Here is a 15967-nt window from a genome sequence, read left to right on the forward strand (position 1 = left end):
GGCTCTGAAATGCGTGCAGCTGGAGATGGCTGTGCACACCTAAACCAGTTAAACTACTGGATGTATTTTTGGATGCCAGTCTCCCATGCTCACACTGACTGAAGAGGGAAGAGAGAAATGCCACATTTTTTTAGAGAAAAAAGAACATATTTGTAATTCTTCCCAATTAGGAAGAAAAGCTCTCCCTGTCTTATCTCCCTGACTATCAGGAAGGTGTGAGATGGAAATGCTGCCTTCCTCCAGACTGCACAGACACAAAAGATCCAGAGAAAGCCAGGGCAGGCTGTGCAGCATCACACTGAAAGCAAGCATACAGGGGCCTCACCTCTTGTCAACAAAGATAGCATTCAGGAATACAGACATTATATTTGTTAGGTATTTCATTGGTATCTGAATCAAAGTCACTTGTTCACAAGTTCTTGCTGTTCAGAAAGGAGAAGTTTTCTGACAAAAGAAGATGTTATCGGCATTTTTTACTTAATGTTTGAAAGACTATAGCCCAGAAAAGCTGTAATGCCTGCAAAAAAAATTTACTACGGATTGGATGTGGAGATGGTTTAATATTTTCATTCCTAACACACAAGAACAATATTCTTTAAGGCAATTCTAAAAGTTAATGGTCTGGAGTGGTTTTCTCAGTGGTTTGCTTTGGTTTTTTCCCACCTGACTGTACAATTTCTTTTAGAGTAAGTTCAGCAGGAATATATGTGCACAGAAGCACAGCTATATCCTACTCATGTCCATCCAGTAAAAAAGCAGACAGCTCAAATGGGCATTGAAAAGAATAGCTGAATGGTTGTGGTGGAAAGTATTTTTTGTGTTTTGACTTTTGCCAAAAAGCCTTTTGCCAGAAAGGCAAAAAAAAGAAAACAATATTAATGACTACTTCACCTTCAATTGTAATGTTAGGTATAATCATAAAATCCTTTTTCTTTCACTCAGCTCTTTGGGAAGCAGTATTGGAAGGATCTTTTGGAAGGATTATTTTCCCTCCTCAAAATGAAGAATATATGTCTTACATAGGACATAGCCTTCTTTTTGGGCTTTATGATGATCTTGTTGACAGAAATTATGTGTAGATGATCTGATAACTCTACTTCTGTGTTGTATGGATAGTTATGTCCATAAGGCATTTTGGTACATATCAAAATTAATAGGTTTTACTCATACTAGCCTTGGACTCTGGATATAGTACATACCAATTTCTTTTTAATGTTATGTGTGGTGGCAACTTTATTCTTGAAGTTAATAACATTGCTATTTAAATGCATGGAGGATAGATAGCCTACACAGAACTAATCTATTTTTCCATATGTTTGGTACCCTGTTTGCAAACATAAGCAGTCTAAACAGTGCAATCAAATATGTCTCTCTCTGCTGTACCCTGGGTTAGCTATGACATAACTGTAAAGGAAGAGAGTTTAGCTTCCTAAGACTAGCAAATATGCTACTTTTCAAGAAGCAGGAACTTCTAGAGTTCCAAAAAGGGAAAAAAAAATAAAAAAACAAACCAACTTTGACTGGCCTGGCCTGCAACCACTAACTTTTAACTTTGATTTTCACAAAGAAGAAAAATACTAACTGCATTGCTCAACCACCCACAACATGATTATGTAGTATTATTTAATCTCTCAATAATTTGTCAAAATAATCAACATAGCTGTTTATTGTACAGAACAAGGCAAATTATAAAGTTTCATGTAATAAGTGCTAAGCATACCTACTTAGTACATCATTTATATACCAATGCAGAACCAGGTCGGAGATGTTATATAACGAACTGTATATTTTTAATTTACTGGACTTCATACTCAAGCCCTTGCAGCCAAAATTTTTATTTTGCCATATCCTTCTTTTTATGGCAGTCAGTCCTCCTTCCACATGTGCAAATGCAGTTGTTGTAGCACCATCACCTCAGAGGATGCTGCAGAGCTCTGCTGCAAACATTTGCTCACAGAGGAGGAAGACCACCTATAAAAAATGAGGCTGGAATGGCTTTCTAATACTGGTTTCCACTGTGATGTTTTACTGGTCTGCCTGCTCAAACACATTGTCGTTGCTTAAAAAGCATTTTCTCTCTTACCTTGTCTTGTCCTCCTTCAGCTTTTGGCACAAGTGCAAGTGTGTTTGATCTGCTAATTGAGGGCTCCCCTCACTTGCTGCAAGGGGGGAAGGGGCAGAAATAAAGGGAAAACATAAAGGATCTGCAGAGGTTCTCCTCTTACCACTTCTTACTCTCTGTGGCATTACCATTGCTGGCTTTTATAAGAGCCCTCCAAGTGCTTTTGAATTAATGGGCATTTCCCCATCCCTTGTGAGGGCAGAGAAATGTTTGCAAAGAACCAGATTCAATAAATTTAAAACAGTCAATGTGTAATAACACTGAACATGGCTCTTCTAAAAATAATGGGTGAGAGTGCCGGTTCTAGATGCACATTAAATGCAGCAATGTGAAAGGAAGTCTATTTTTTCACCAAGATCATGGGACCTTTTGGGGAAAAGATCCAGGCATGGCTTGGTAGCTCTCCCATGTGGCTGTCACACATTAACAGAGAGGGACAGCACCTAGACAAGAGAGGTTTGCACAAACCTGGTGCATCTCGAGATGCATCATCAGCCAAGCAAATTACCTCTGCTGTTGGGCCCCTGAGCTCCCTTTGCACTTGTAGGCTTTAGACTTATGGGGTTTTGCTGACAAGTAGGAACAAGTTGCCTTCAAACACTATTGAGCCGAATTTCTGTGCCCTGGTGCTGTGGACAACAGTTAAAGTTAACTGAAACAAACCAGAAACACAGCAGCAGCTTAAGGAAATGCGCTGAGTTTATGCTGAATTTAATTATGCTCTTCTTTCCCCACTGTGAATTCTGTAACTTTTCTGACTTGCGGTGCTCTATCATTTTATGCGTTCAGTTTTGGATGGTTAAATCAAGGTATTCTTTTGTTTAGTCAAGAAGAAATTGCGAAGTATTTTGCCTTAATTTGAGCCAAAATCTTTTTACTAGGAAAAACCCATTATTTTGTTCCATTCCACTATAGTTCTAAAGGTTACCTCAGCATAAACTCATAGCTCAGTCCTTCCTTGGATTAAATTACTACATCTTTTTTTACCTTGTTGTGCAGTTTTGTGCTGTAGAAACTCTGGTAAATTCAGTGAAGTTACCATGATGTACTTTTGGAGAGGGAGGGGTGATAAAAACACTGTAATGGACACTCTCACTGTATAAATTTAATTTAAACGTTGCTTGTCTTTGGTCAGGACACCTTCTTTGGTGAAGACAACCGAATTCTGAACTTGTTGTTGTAGATCTCTTGCCCAAGTCAGAAAAACCAAAAGAGTTGTTTTTTTTAAAAAAACGAAGACAAGTGTTTACACTCACTCATTGCACAGACTGAGCACAGTCATTTTAGAGACTGATTGAATTAAACAGGAGTTCAAAACACATGTGGAGAAATCCCTAGCAGGGTTTTTAATTTATTTTTTCTTCAGAAGTTTTTAAGGATGAAAAATGCCATTTGGACAGTGACACAGATGTACTATGAAAGGAGTATTAAATGCATTGACTGCAACAATAAATGGTTACTATTTTTCCCTTCATGCTTTCTAAAGTTGATGCATATTTAAACGAAATCCTGCTTTGAAGTAGGTAATTCAGAAGCCTGCTGTTAAAATGATTTGAATCTTTCCCAGCATCTATCCTCTCACACACGAGGAAGATACCTGATTTAACTGTTTGAAATTTAAAGTAGCCCATGTTAGGGGTACGTGAATCACTTAATGAATTTTGACAGTGCCGATGTCTTCTCGCTGGCTTAGCAATCAGATTCAGAATTTTGTTCTTGAAATAAGAGTTGTGTGTAAAAGCCTTACTTTTTTTCATATCATCTCATCACTCTTAAAATATGTAGTCATTGAACTATTCGAATATAGACTGTGTACTTTTTTAATAGCTTTGAGAATTATTTTGTATGATGATTTTTTTAAATGAATGTGTACTCTAATAACAAACCTTACGATTTTACAGGAGTCACATTTTTAAGCAGTGTTTGTATACATTTTAACACTTTTTATATTTTCTATTATGATTTTGTATATTTTTATGTATACACAGTGTACAGATTTTTTCCTGTAAATAAAACATTTGTTTTCATTTGTTTAGGCGTGCTTGTCTTTTCATATTGGCTTAAATGAATGACACTGAACTGCAGTGAAACAAAAGAGGGAAGGTGCCTGTCAGTCCTGCCCACAATTTCAGTGAAATCTCAAATGGAAATGGACAGCTAATCTGACAAGGAGGTATCACAGTAAACTACAGAAAGGAGGCAAATACTGTAAAACCAGTTTTATTCTAAAGTGAACATGTGTACCCGAGCAGCTGTGCTGGGATTCCCTGGAAGACTGTATTCACCAAACTGCTCAGTAAATTTCTTGTGATTGTCAAACCTTCTGTGGAGGTTGTGCTCTGATGACTTAGTGATGTACTTGAAATGCTGATAGACTTCAGCTAAATGGCTGTGCTACCCGTTCAAGGAATCCCGTGTTGTGTTTAAGGGAGAAGAGCAGGCTTTTAAATAAATTATTAATTAAAATGAAAAACAGCTTACCAAAGGGAAGATGTAACTTGCTTTTCAATCTGTGATGAAGTACTGTGTAATTCAACCACAAAAGCCTGCTTACATCTATTAAATGTGCGGCATACTGCTGCTTTTTGGTAGTTCTTGAACTACACAGGGGTCTGAGTTGGGCCAGTGGAGGTGCTAATCAGTATTTTCATCCCAGGGACTCATCTTGAGTCCATGCCAATAAGAAAGCTGGTTACTCATTAGTGGAATGATAAAAGTTAGATTGCCATCAAGAGCACTCCTGGCAGACAGTAATCACACAGCTCATCCTGTGTATTGCACCACCTCCTGGCAGGCTAGTTACTGTCATGGTATGCAAGTGACACCTCAGAAAACTCACATCAGTGAGATACTCTAGAGGATAAACAGAATGCTGACACATGAGTGAAACAACTAATTGATACTTTTTTAATCCAGGAACTTTGGTTTTTTTATTTAAAAAACTGACAAGAAATATGATCACTGTGTTCCGTCTATTAAATGCTCAGTCAACTTCACTCTGTGACATCAGAGAGAACATTTTTGTCTCACTGCATTGAAACTGTACCCCAGTAGGAGGTGTAAATCCATGAACTATATTGTGTGTAGTTGTTACACACTATTCTTCAGCAGGGACAGCTAGAGGAGGTGTGACATTACCTTTCTGATATTATCTCAGGGAGCCTTGGAGGCAACTCATTTTCAGGTTTATTCCCAAAATTTCACTGCCCTTTTTTCAACAACATGCCTTTGTTGGGGGTACCTTTTATTGTTTTACTCATAGAAGCCAGCTGTGTTTCACTTCAGTAGTTCTTAGGGGCATAGTCCTATTGACAGGTGAAACTTCTACAGGCATTTTGGTCTGTTTATCTGCATTATTACCTTGCCTGTTGTGATCTGGCTGGAAGACACGTTTCAGGATTTTTAATTCAACTTGCTATCTTGACTACAGCATGATCTTGTTGGAGTGATTCTCCCCTCTCTTCTGCTCTGGTGAGACCCCAGCTAGAGTACTGCATCCAGACCTGGGACTTCCAGCATAGGAAGGACTTGGACTTGTTGGAGGAAATCCAGATGAGGCCCACAAAAAGGTCAGAGGGTTTGAGCACCTCTTATGAGGAAAGGCTGAGACAAGGTTTTTCAGCCTGGAGAAGGGTCTAGGGTGACCTTATTGTGACCTTTCAGCATTTAAAGTGGACTTACAAGAGAGATGAGACCTGCTTTTTAGTAGGGCCTAGCAATAGGACAGGGAGTAATAGTTTTAATCTAAAACAGTGTTGATTTTGACTAGATATAAGAAAGAAATTTTTTATGATGAGCATGGTGGAACACTGGAACAGGTTGTGCAGAGAGGTGGTAGGTGCCTCATCCCTGGAAATATTCAAGGTCAGATTGGATGGGACTTCGAACAACCTGGCTGAGTTGAAGAAGGTCCTGATGATTGCAGGGGGGAAGGACTAGATGAGTTTTAAAAGTGACCTTCCAACCCAAACTATTCTGTGATACACAGTAAGTTACTCCAGAGGATGCACTTCAAAGAAATGGCTGTACTGTTATGGAAGTATAGTCTTCATGCCCTGATAACCAAGGCAAGTAAGAGGCACATGCCCTGTTACTTCTTTTTCCTAAAAATAAGCTAAATAAATGCTTCTTTAGTTTGATGAAAATATTAACTGGTTAATAAAGCTGACTGAGAAGTAACTATAATGCAGTAATATAGTGTTTTGTTGTTTTTTTTTTTAAACTGGAGGCAGAATAGATGCCAAAAGACTGGCAGAACAAGTAGGTTGTGACAGATGAGTGGGGGAATCATTGCTGGAATGATTGCTGGATTCTGAGAAATTCTAAAAGTAAGGAACAAGGTCCAGTGAAAGAAAGGGGAAAGACAAGGAATTGTGAAAGACACCAAGAAAACAGAAGGAAACAGCTAGAAGATGTACTATAACAGATGGGCAGGACTGTTGCTTTTTCCTAACAGTAACTTACTTGGGTTTGGCATTTTGTTTTCTTATGTTTTTTTCTGCACATTTGGAAAGAAACCCAACTCATCTGTTGGTGATCATATTGCTGCTGTCAGGTTTAGTGCGCTGGGATGTGATCCTAAAATGAAGAACTATAGTAGAGTTAAGAACAGACTTCTGCTGGAGCTCAGCTACTTTGTAAACAAATGAGTCCCACAAATTTAACTGAGAAAAGACTAACAGGGTTACACTGCTACACTGAACAACCTCTTCCCTGTGCTTGTACTCATCTGTATGATAACTAAAATAAGACAATCAATTTCCTCTGGTGACCTGTTTCTGCACATAGACAAGTACAAATCAAATTTCCTCTTCGTTCCAAGATGCTGACAGGTAGGGGATAATTACTGTAGCAACAATTCCTTATAGGCTTGTGAGAGGACTCCAGAAACCTTGAGTGTTACGGAGTGCAGGCATTAGGCATCACAGGTGCCTTGATTTTATGGAAGCAGCCAGAGGGAAAAACTAGTAGTTGTCTACCAGTACTGTCTCCAGGCTGTATCAGCTGCTGTCAATTACCCTGCTCCCAGACAATTGTCTGACTGCAACTGAGCTTCCTGATTAAAATATTTTACTGCCCCAGCTCCTAAACAGTAGTTGTTTTCCACCTTCAGTCCTGGAGCACTGATGGGTAGGTTGTACTGCCTGCATCCCACACTATATTTTATTTTTTTGCTGTTACCATGTGCAGCAAATATGTCCCTTGTGCAGGTGGGGCCCTTGGGGCGGGGGGTGGGAGTGTTGCTAATGGAAAAGGTTTGGGTGATTCTGGATTGTTTTGGTTTGTATAAATCTAGAAGGCTTTGTTTTATCTTTTAAGCACTGTTTAGTGATAGCAGTTGTAGGAAACATAACGTGAACGTGCCTGAAGAAGTTTGAGTTCATGACTTGTGAGTTGTCTGATGTTTTGTAAACAAAGCAGGATTCTCTATCTAAAGTATCTACACTTTGGACTAAGACAGGGACAGCATGAAAAATTTTTGACAAATTAAGACAAGAAACATGTAACATCTGCCTTGGGCAAGCTAAAAGTCACAGAGGTCTACCTCTAGGCCCAGCCTTACTGCCCATGAGGACACAAGCCAGGACGTTTATATAAAGCACTGTATTCTGAGCATGAAGGAGACAGATGAACAGAAAGGAAAAGTGGGGAAGGTTTGGTTCTGGACCTGTTTCTGAGCCTGCTTTTTCAGTAAAAGGGATAGGAATCTTAGTTGATGCTTCCAACTGGATCAAGCAACATTACTTTTCTTCCCTAGCAATATTCCTCTTTGGAAGTGTTGGGCTGTTTTTCAGTTATTTCCAGTGCTTGCTTTTGTCTACAAAATGAAAGCTCTCTGATGGACCTAATTTAGACTTTACAGATGCATGGGGCTGAGTGTAGCTGTCAGGATATTAAGGATTTTAATGAGCAGTTGAAGCATCATCCCAAGGAGAGATAGGAGAGATAAGAGCATAAGCTGTTGCCAAAATAACATTAACAAAGTTGTCCCATGGTAGAAGAGCAAGGAAGGCAAGAAACAACAGGGCATATACTATGTCTGAGAAATACTGCCTTATTTTCAAGGTTATAACATGCTATTCAGATAATTGTTTCAAATACTCCTTTTAGATAAGTCCCCATGAAACATGTGCTCTCCTATAAAGTTAACGAAGTGAGACATCAAAGCTGAAGGGATCATAAAGTGGGGATAGTTATTTTTTCAGAGGAAACAGGGAGAACCTTTTCTTTTCCCATACTTCAGTGTAATCAGCATGGCTGCTGAACTTCAAAGGGATTGATTATGCACATGAAAGCAAATATTAACAATGTTACTGTGTCTTCTTCAATGCACACTGGTTTAAGACAGCACATGGTTGCTTTTAATAGGTATATCACTGCAGGAAGAACAGACCAGTTGTCATATTTATCTTATAAATGCTCTTCCCTGGCCTTAAACAGAGCTACTAAACTCCATACAGTATACAATACAAGTAGCATGTGAAGTTAATTTCTCCTACCTAAAAGAAACTTAAGAAGAGTTTCCTAAAGCAATCTGAGGAACTTCAGTGAATGGCAACAAAATGAACCCTCTTTCTGCTTCCTATTTCTATTTCATAAATTAGAATTGTTTAGGGTTTTGCAGTGTGGTTGATGGATCCTGACTAACAGAGGCAGCAGCAAATTTACCAGTGCCTACAATAACATTCTACTTCATGAGGAGAAATGAAGGGTCTATTACCACCATAATATGGGGTGAGTGACTCCAGATAATTTTAAAATATCTCACATTTTGCTGGAAGTTCAAAGCACAACAACGAGAATTATTTTGACGCTTGAAAAATTGATGTGTTTATTTAGTTACAGTCAATATGCTATTCTGCTGACCCAGTTTTTTCTTATATTTTCAGTTCTTCGGCCGTGGACTCTAGGTCAACCCAAATGGATTAAAATAAAGACTCTAGCTCACTGTGATGGGTATATTCCTGCCCCAATCTTGCTATGAATATAGCACTTTATTAAATATTTATAGAAATATGATCTTATTGTGTTGGGGAGGTTTTGTTTGTAATCGGGTGGGGGTTTTCTGGGGGGGTGGGGCAGGTTATGAATTGCCTACTTTGGCTGTGTATGTAACACATTTGTGGAAAGCAGATCTTTCAGATGTTCCTTACAGAGTTTCATTAAGGCTGAGACTCAGAACATTGCACAACGTATTCTTTCCATGAGGTTATTTTTTTAGTAAAATACCAATGGCTATCTTCCCTTCTGAATTTCTCAGCGTCTTTTTGCTTGAGGGTTGGTCACTCTTGCATTCTGCTAAGTCACACACACTCACAAACTTCAGCAGTTCTTAGGCATTTTATCTACTGATTCTTCTTCCTTAGCACTAATTGATTCTATCTCTGGGTAAAACATAGGTTCTTACAAGTCTCCTCCTCCTCGTCCTCCAGATTTCCTGACCACCTGCCCCATTGCTTCTGTTTCCCAAAATTGTACTTCCATCAAGTGCAATGAATGAGATACAGGAAGTTCTCTGAGATGGGAAGAACATTTTCATTCCCAGATAAGCATTCTACTGATGGACTGCCAGCACTTGTTACTTTTTCAAGAAATGAGAGCTGCAGAATAGCAAGTGGTGGGTATGAAGGATGAGGAGTAAGTATTCCCTGGCTCTTGCTTTTATCTTGGTTTGCAGGCAATTAGGTTTAGATTTTACCCAAGCTAGAATTAGAAATTACCAAGAGGGGGTTGATTTGTGACTGTGTTTTAGTAGCAGTCACTTAGTTTTATGTGTGAGTCATGCAATAACAGAACCCATTGGGCTGAGAAATCAGAATTTCTGTTCTGACAGAATTTTTAATTCTATAACTTCTTTCTTGTATTGAACAAAAACAAAACAAATTATCAAAAAATTCCCAAAACCCCAGACTGGCAAAATATGCAGTTACATGTCTTTATGTAGATCTCTAGTTCAACTTCATTCTTACTGTTCCCCTATAAATTAGATCAGTGGGCTGGGCTACATTTCACTGCATTTCCTCCCCCTCACTGAGCCACTGCTGTTCCTGCACAAGAGGGATGCAGACAAGAGTCTGGTAAGAGAGCTTGAGCTGTTGGGTGAAGGACAGTATTTTTTCATCGAAGATACTTCTGGCAAGAACCAAGGTGTAGAAGCTTAAGCATGGAGATCTGGGCTGAAATGTCCTTTTTTTTTTTTTTTTTTTTCCCTGCTGAAAATAAAATTGGCAAAATTAACAGCTTCTCTAATATTGAAGAAGCCACATTTCACACTGAGAAAATGCTTTACTGGGAAATAAACTAACAATGATAAAAGTTCCTGGTTTTTGTTTTCTAACTCACATAGAAATTTCTTGATTTTGAAGTTGGTGCTCACTGTGAGAGAGGTGAAGAGTGGTGAAGGTGGAAAGGAAGACAAGTCATATAAGCTTTTGGTAAACCTTTGAATCCTACTTCTAGTGAATTCCTATTGGCCTAAAGCCAGCAAACATAGAAGTTCTGTAAAGCCTTGTTTGAGTTGTAAGGTCTTGAGTAAGTGTTTTCCCTGAAGGGTTTGAACTTTACATCTGAAGCAAGGTCATCCATAAAGTACTCAGCATACAATAGTTGTTCCTTATGTAGTGGACCCCCGGTGTATATTTCAATACATCCATTTCTAAAAATCTGGTTCTAATTTAGATAAAGGGATTTAAGAAGTCACTGTAGAGCCATTGTATTCAGTTCAGATTCTGAAGATAATAATAATCATGAGAGTTAGATACCGTAGAAAAGACAGAAACAACTCCTACTGTATTGAGGTGCTGGTTCTCTACTAACATCCAGTGAATGCCTAAAAAGTTTCCCAAATTAAATACCCAGTCCCAGGCATGAGTAACAAAGTTATAGCTGGAATATTTGTTTGGACAATGAGAATATGAAAAGAATTAAACTTGTTCACACTAGCAATGTGGAGATAGAAAGCAAGCTGCTTATGGTGTCCCAGTATGAGGAACAAAGAAGAAGGGCTTTTTGAGGAATAAAGGCTTATAAACTGGCTACAAATAAATTTAGTTTGAGAGCAGTTATTATACTAAATATCAGGGGAACAAAGCTCTGTAATAGCTTCTACTTCAAAAGGCAATAAACCTCAAATTTGTTTTCATTTGGACGCAGTCAGATTTCTGAATTGCATTAAATGATGCAGTTTATAATGAAAAGGGGATTATTCTAATGTATTACAGACCCAGAACAGTTTTATATTGTATTTTCCATACTGTGGCAATGATTATTTCCTTGAGCACAGCAGATCTTTTGCCCTGGAGGAAGAAGGACATCAGGATAAAATCATAAAATAGAGTTCTGCAGATTTGAATTAGAATTGCAAAGCAAGTCCATGAGGGTTTGAGCACTAATCCAACTTTTAATCCTCAAATTTCTCCTGCTGTAAGACTAAGATGATGATGATCATATGCTTTAATGGGATACCAAGGAATAACTCAATTAAAAATACTTATTTAGTGGAAGTTACATAAATGCTGAAAAAGATTCTCTGTCTAGGAAAACTTATTTTGTTTTTTCTCCATCCATCTAATCTGAAACAATTGTTGCTTCAGTTTGTAGTAAGATACATGACTGCAAAGATATGCCTGGTACACAGTAAAACTCTGAGAAGTAATCTCAACTGACACAATATGTAGAAAAAATGTCCTGCTCTGAATACAATTTTAGTATTATGCCACAACCATATGACAAAAGATTACTCAGTTATTGAACAGGAGAGGAAAATTAGAGGCTCTGTCACTGCCAGGGTTACACTTATTTTTCAATACTTTTTCATCTGTTGAATTTGATTGTCCTCATAAATTCTTTGTTTATCTAGTATGCTGTATTGCATTGCATTACAGAATGTTGTATTCTCTTTTCTTCAGCTGACCTATGCTTGCATTCAGCTTTGAAATGGTAAGTAGTACCAAATGCTTAACTGGAGTCCTACTTATAAAACTTGGACATATTATAGAAAAACAAAAACATTAGAATTAAAATGGAGAACTCTGAAGCTAAATAAATGCTTGACCTTAACCAAGGTGTGGGCTAAAATTTAGTCTGATCCCTGGCCTGCCATTGCAATTTAGACCAGTGCAACAGAAGATCCTGTGGCATCCATTCAGTGTGGCTTGGCAATGCCATTTTGAAGAGTAGCTCAAGTTTAGACTACCTGTGGATCACATATGCCTTTGTAGTTTAACTGTCCACATCAAACTTGGAAGTCAGTTCACAAAACAAAAACTCAACTGCCAAGTGCTTTCACCCAACTTTTAGACCACACTGAAGTAATGGAAAATTAGAAACAGCACAATTGCTAGTCCCTTTTCCCCCTGTATTTCTCTTAGGATGGATTGAGCTCTTGCCCACCCAGACTCTCCCTTGAGGACAGAAGTGAAGCCAGCAAAGAAACACCACTTTGGCTGAGCTTCCTATGATGTCTACCAGCAAGAGCAACAAGACAACTAAGGGACCTTGCTTACAAAAATCCCAACACCTTTTCTTAGCTGTGAATACACCACATTTTTTGCTCTTCAGCAAGCTCTGAATACTGGAAATTTCCATTTACCTATCAATCTATCCTGCAGGTTTAATGTTACAGGTGGACAGGTATGAAAACCAGCTGATTGTAAATGCTCTGAAACTGCCAGTACAACTGTCGGCTGATCATGATAGGCAAAACTATTTGACTGAAGCTGTTTTTTCTGTACTGGAGAAAATTTGAGATGTGTAACCCTACAATTTATCTGAATCCTTAAACAGTTTGTTTTATTGCCTTTTGGGTAGTGACAATGATTCTAGAGGTCAAGTCTTCCTCTACAGCTATTTCCTCGCTAGCCCTCAAACAGGCAGCAATGTAAATCTCCTGTTATTCAATCATTGCCGTTTGTGCTGATTTATTTCCCTGTCTCCACTAGGATAAGTGTGACTCTGACCCCTTCTATTGACCAGCATGGCCTGCAAGGTTTTCAGAATGCAGTTGAGGCAATGTTCACTCTTCTCTAAGCTAATCACAATGAAGATGCACTAGAGTGGACATGACCTCTTAAACTGAGATACAGCTATATTTTTGTTTTGAAATTTGGCTGGTCCAAATATAACAAAATGCTTACCTGCATCATGCCTAGGGGGCTTAAGACAGGTTCATGTCTTTCCTGTGCTGGGAGCCCAGAGCTGGATGCAGTAGCAAAAGTGGAGCTGCAGTAGAGAAGGGTAGAGGGGCCCTGCTGGCCATGCTCCTTTGGATGCAGCCCAAGATACAACTTGCTTTCTGGGCTGCAAGCTCACATTGTCACGGGTCATGTCCAGCTTTTCACTCACCAGTACTGCCAAGTCCTTCTCCACAGGGCTGCTCTCATTTATTCCCCATTTTGTATGGATACCGGTGGTTGCCCTGACCTAGGTGCAGGACCTTGCACTTGACCTTGTTGAACTTTGTGGCATTTGCTCAGGCTCACTCCTCAAGCCTGTAAAGGTCCCTATGGATGGCATCTCTTCCCTCAAGCACATAAGGGGCATCGCTTGGTTTGGTGTCATCTGAGGGTGCATGCAAGCCTCCTATGACCCCAATGAGGATGCCAAACAATATTGGACCCTCCTTCTCTCTTTTTGCTGTACTAGTCATTTCAAATTCAACACCTCAGCTTCACTCTCTTTGGAGTTGCCTCTCTTCTCCTTTCAGAAATGCCTGTTTTCTTTTGCAGGGTGGATATGGACTACAGAAGGATCCCACCGTCTTTGCTTCAAACCCTGCTCACTGCATCTTCCCCTTGGTTTCTGACCCATTTATTTCCCTTGTCTAATGTGGAGGTCTCTTCCCACTTCTGTAAAGGAATATAGGAAGAGACATTAACATATTAGATGTTTAAAATAAGATTTAAAGAGATATTGCTGCCCTGCACTCTCTGTGTCTTCCAGAATAAGGTTCTTTTAACTGGCTTTCATTTCCATTAATGCATTCCCTAGCCATAAATTGAAAATCATTATATAGTTTAAAGCATGTGCTTATCCTTTATTTCTCTTCATTCATCTGCATTTGTTTTCGACTTTATTCAGTATTTTGCTTGCATGAGAGGTGGTCTGGCTTCCTGCTGCCTAGTTTTGCTCTGGGTCTAAGAGAAGAAAGTTCCAAACCCTTCTGTGATATTGAAGCCAGTCCAGGACAGGCAGAACATGTCAACATAGACAAGATGTATCAAAGGATATAACCTGGGACAGCATGAAGTCTGGCTGGGGTTGCTTGGCACCCTAATTAAATGCCCAAGTTATTTATCTGAACTGATCTTTTTGTCGTGAGCCGCAAGAGAAGTTCCTAAAGTAATTCTGAACTTACTGTGTGAAATGCAATTATACCTTATGACAGCAGCAAAGGTGCCCTTGAGACCTTTCTTCTCTTTGCCCCTCTGCTTTGAAAAGTCATAACACTACATGTTGGCAGAGAAATAATGTCAAAATATTTCTGAGCTGTACTACAATAAAGTATTCTGCAGTAAGAGATCATTTTGACCTGTTTTCAACTGAAGAGCTCGGGTGTGCCATTCTATTTGGACTATTAATTACTCAAAGACAGCTTAGCTACCGTGAAGAGAGGAAAAAGAAAAGCAAGTATGAGTATTGAAATCTATGGGAATTGTATGGGAATTTTAATGGAAAATTAAAACATGATAATAAATCTTATGGTAAGTCCACAAACCTCTCAAAGGTTTGAACTAAGAAAACAAGGACTCTTTTCAGGACTTAACAGATGTGTCCCAATTTATGTAAAAAATTAGGTTTGGCACAATTGTCCCTGAATTGCAAGCTGTCTTTCTGGATCTGTAGTTTTGTGTTCTCACACAGCTAAAATGTCTTAGCTTTCCAAATGGGAAAACGAGCAACTTATAAAATACACTGTTAACTTATGCATGTATTCCTCCAGCTTTAAAAATTACCCATTACCTTTTGTTGGAAATACTAAGAACTGCAAAATACCCCATGAAACATGACTGAAAACATAGCTGTTATAACAGCCAGTGGAGGAATGCTAAGGTTATTTATTTTTTTAATCACAATCACGTGTATCTCCCTTTCCTAAAGCTTATATGCATTTCTCCCTGTTCAGTGCAAAAGGTAAGATCAAGAAGGACTGAAAAGGGTTTCCAGAAAACTGCATATACAGAGAACAAATAGACTATTATTATGGACAGAAAGATTCTTTGTTATTCATCTAGGAAGTTCCATGAAGGCCCTGGAAGAGGGGGCTGGCCTGAGCAACAAGCCACTCATTAGGTAAGAGGAGATGGCATAGCTTCCTGGGACTGTCAGAGCCACAGCAGAGGCACCTGGGAGGTGTCTGATGTGTAATGTTGGGCCCAGGTCCCATCCAGGACTACTCAAGTCCCATTCAGGAACACTCTCTAAGTGCAGCATTATCAGTACTATTCAAATCTCTTCAGGAAAAAAAAAAAAAAGTCTTTGTACTTGGCTTAATTTTATCATTCTTTCTCCTTAATTTCTCCCTTACCCATCATGCTCCATTACATGATAAATTTGGAAAGGTCACAGTAAGTACTTTTAAGTAAGTGTGTATATTCTTTTGAGCATCACTTTTCAAAATTCTTGGGAAAAATGACAGGGTCACCTTTTTTTTTTTTTTTTTTTTTAAAGTGCAATGACTTTAATACAAGAAGACAGAGACTAGAAATCAAATCACTAATCAGGGACTTATATTCACATTTGATACACCCCTTTCCTCACAATCTCCCTCCTTACTTTGCTCAGAGGCACTTTCTGATACCAGAAATAGCACATTACTGATCACATGGCTTAGGTGGACTTTTTCTC

At 38.8% G+C, this 15967-nt stretch overlaps 1 protein-coding gene across 1 annotated transcript in view; it reads right to left on the reverse strand.

The window, feature by feature from the left end:
• Positions 1–15967, reverse strand: part of LOC131584930 (pinopsin-like) — a 73289-nt gene that overhangs the window by 2719 nt on the left and 54603 nt on the right. The gene's annotated exons all lie outside the window — the stretch shown is intronic.

The sequence above is a fragment of the Poecile atricapillus genome, chromosome 1 (assembly GCF_030490865.1).
Source record: "Poecile atricapillus isolate bPoeAtr1 chromosome 1, bPoeAtr1.hap1, whole genome shotgun sequence".
In the NCBI taxonomy this organism is placed as follows: domain Eukaryota; kingdom Metazoa; phylum Chordata; class Aves; order Passeriformes; family Paridae; genus Poecile; species Poecile atricapillus.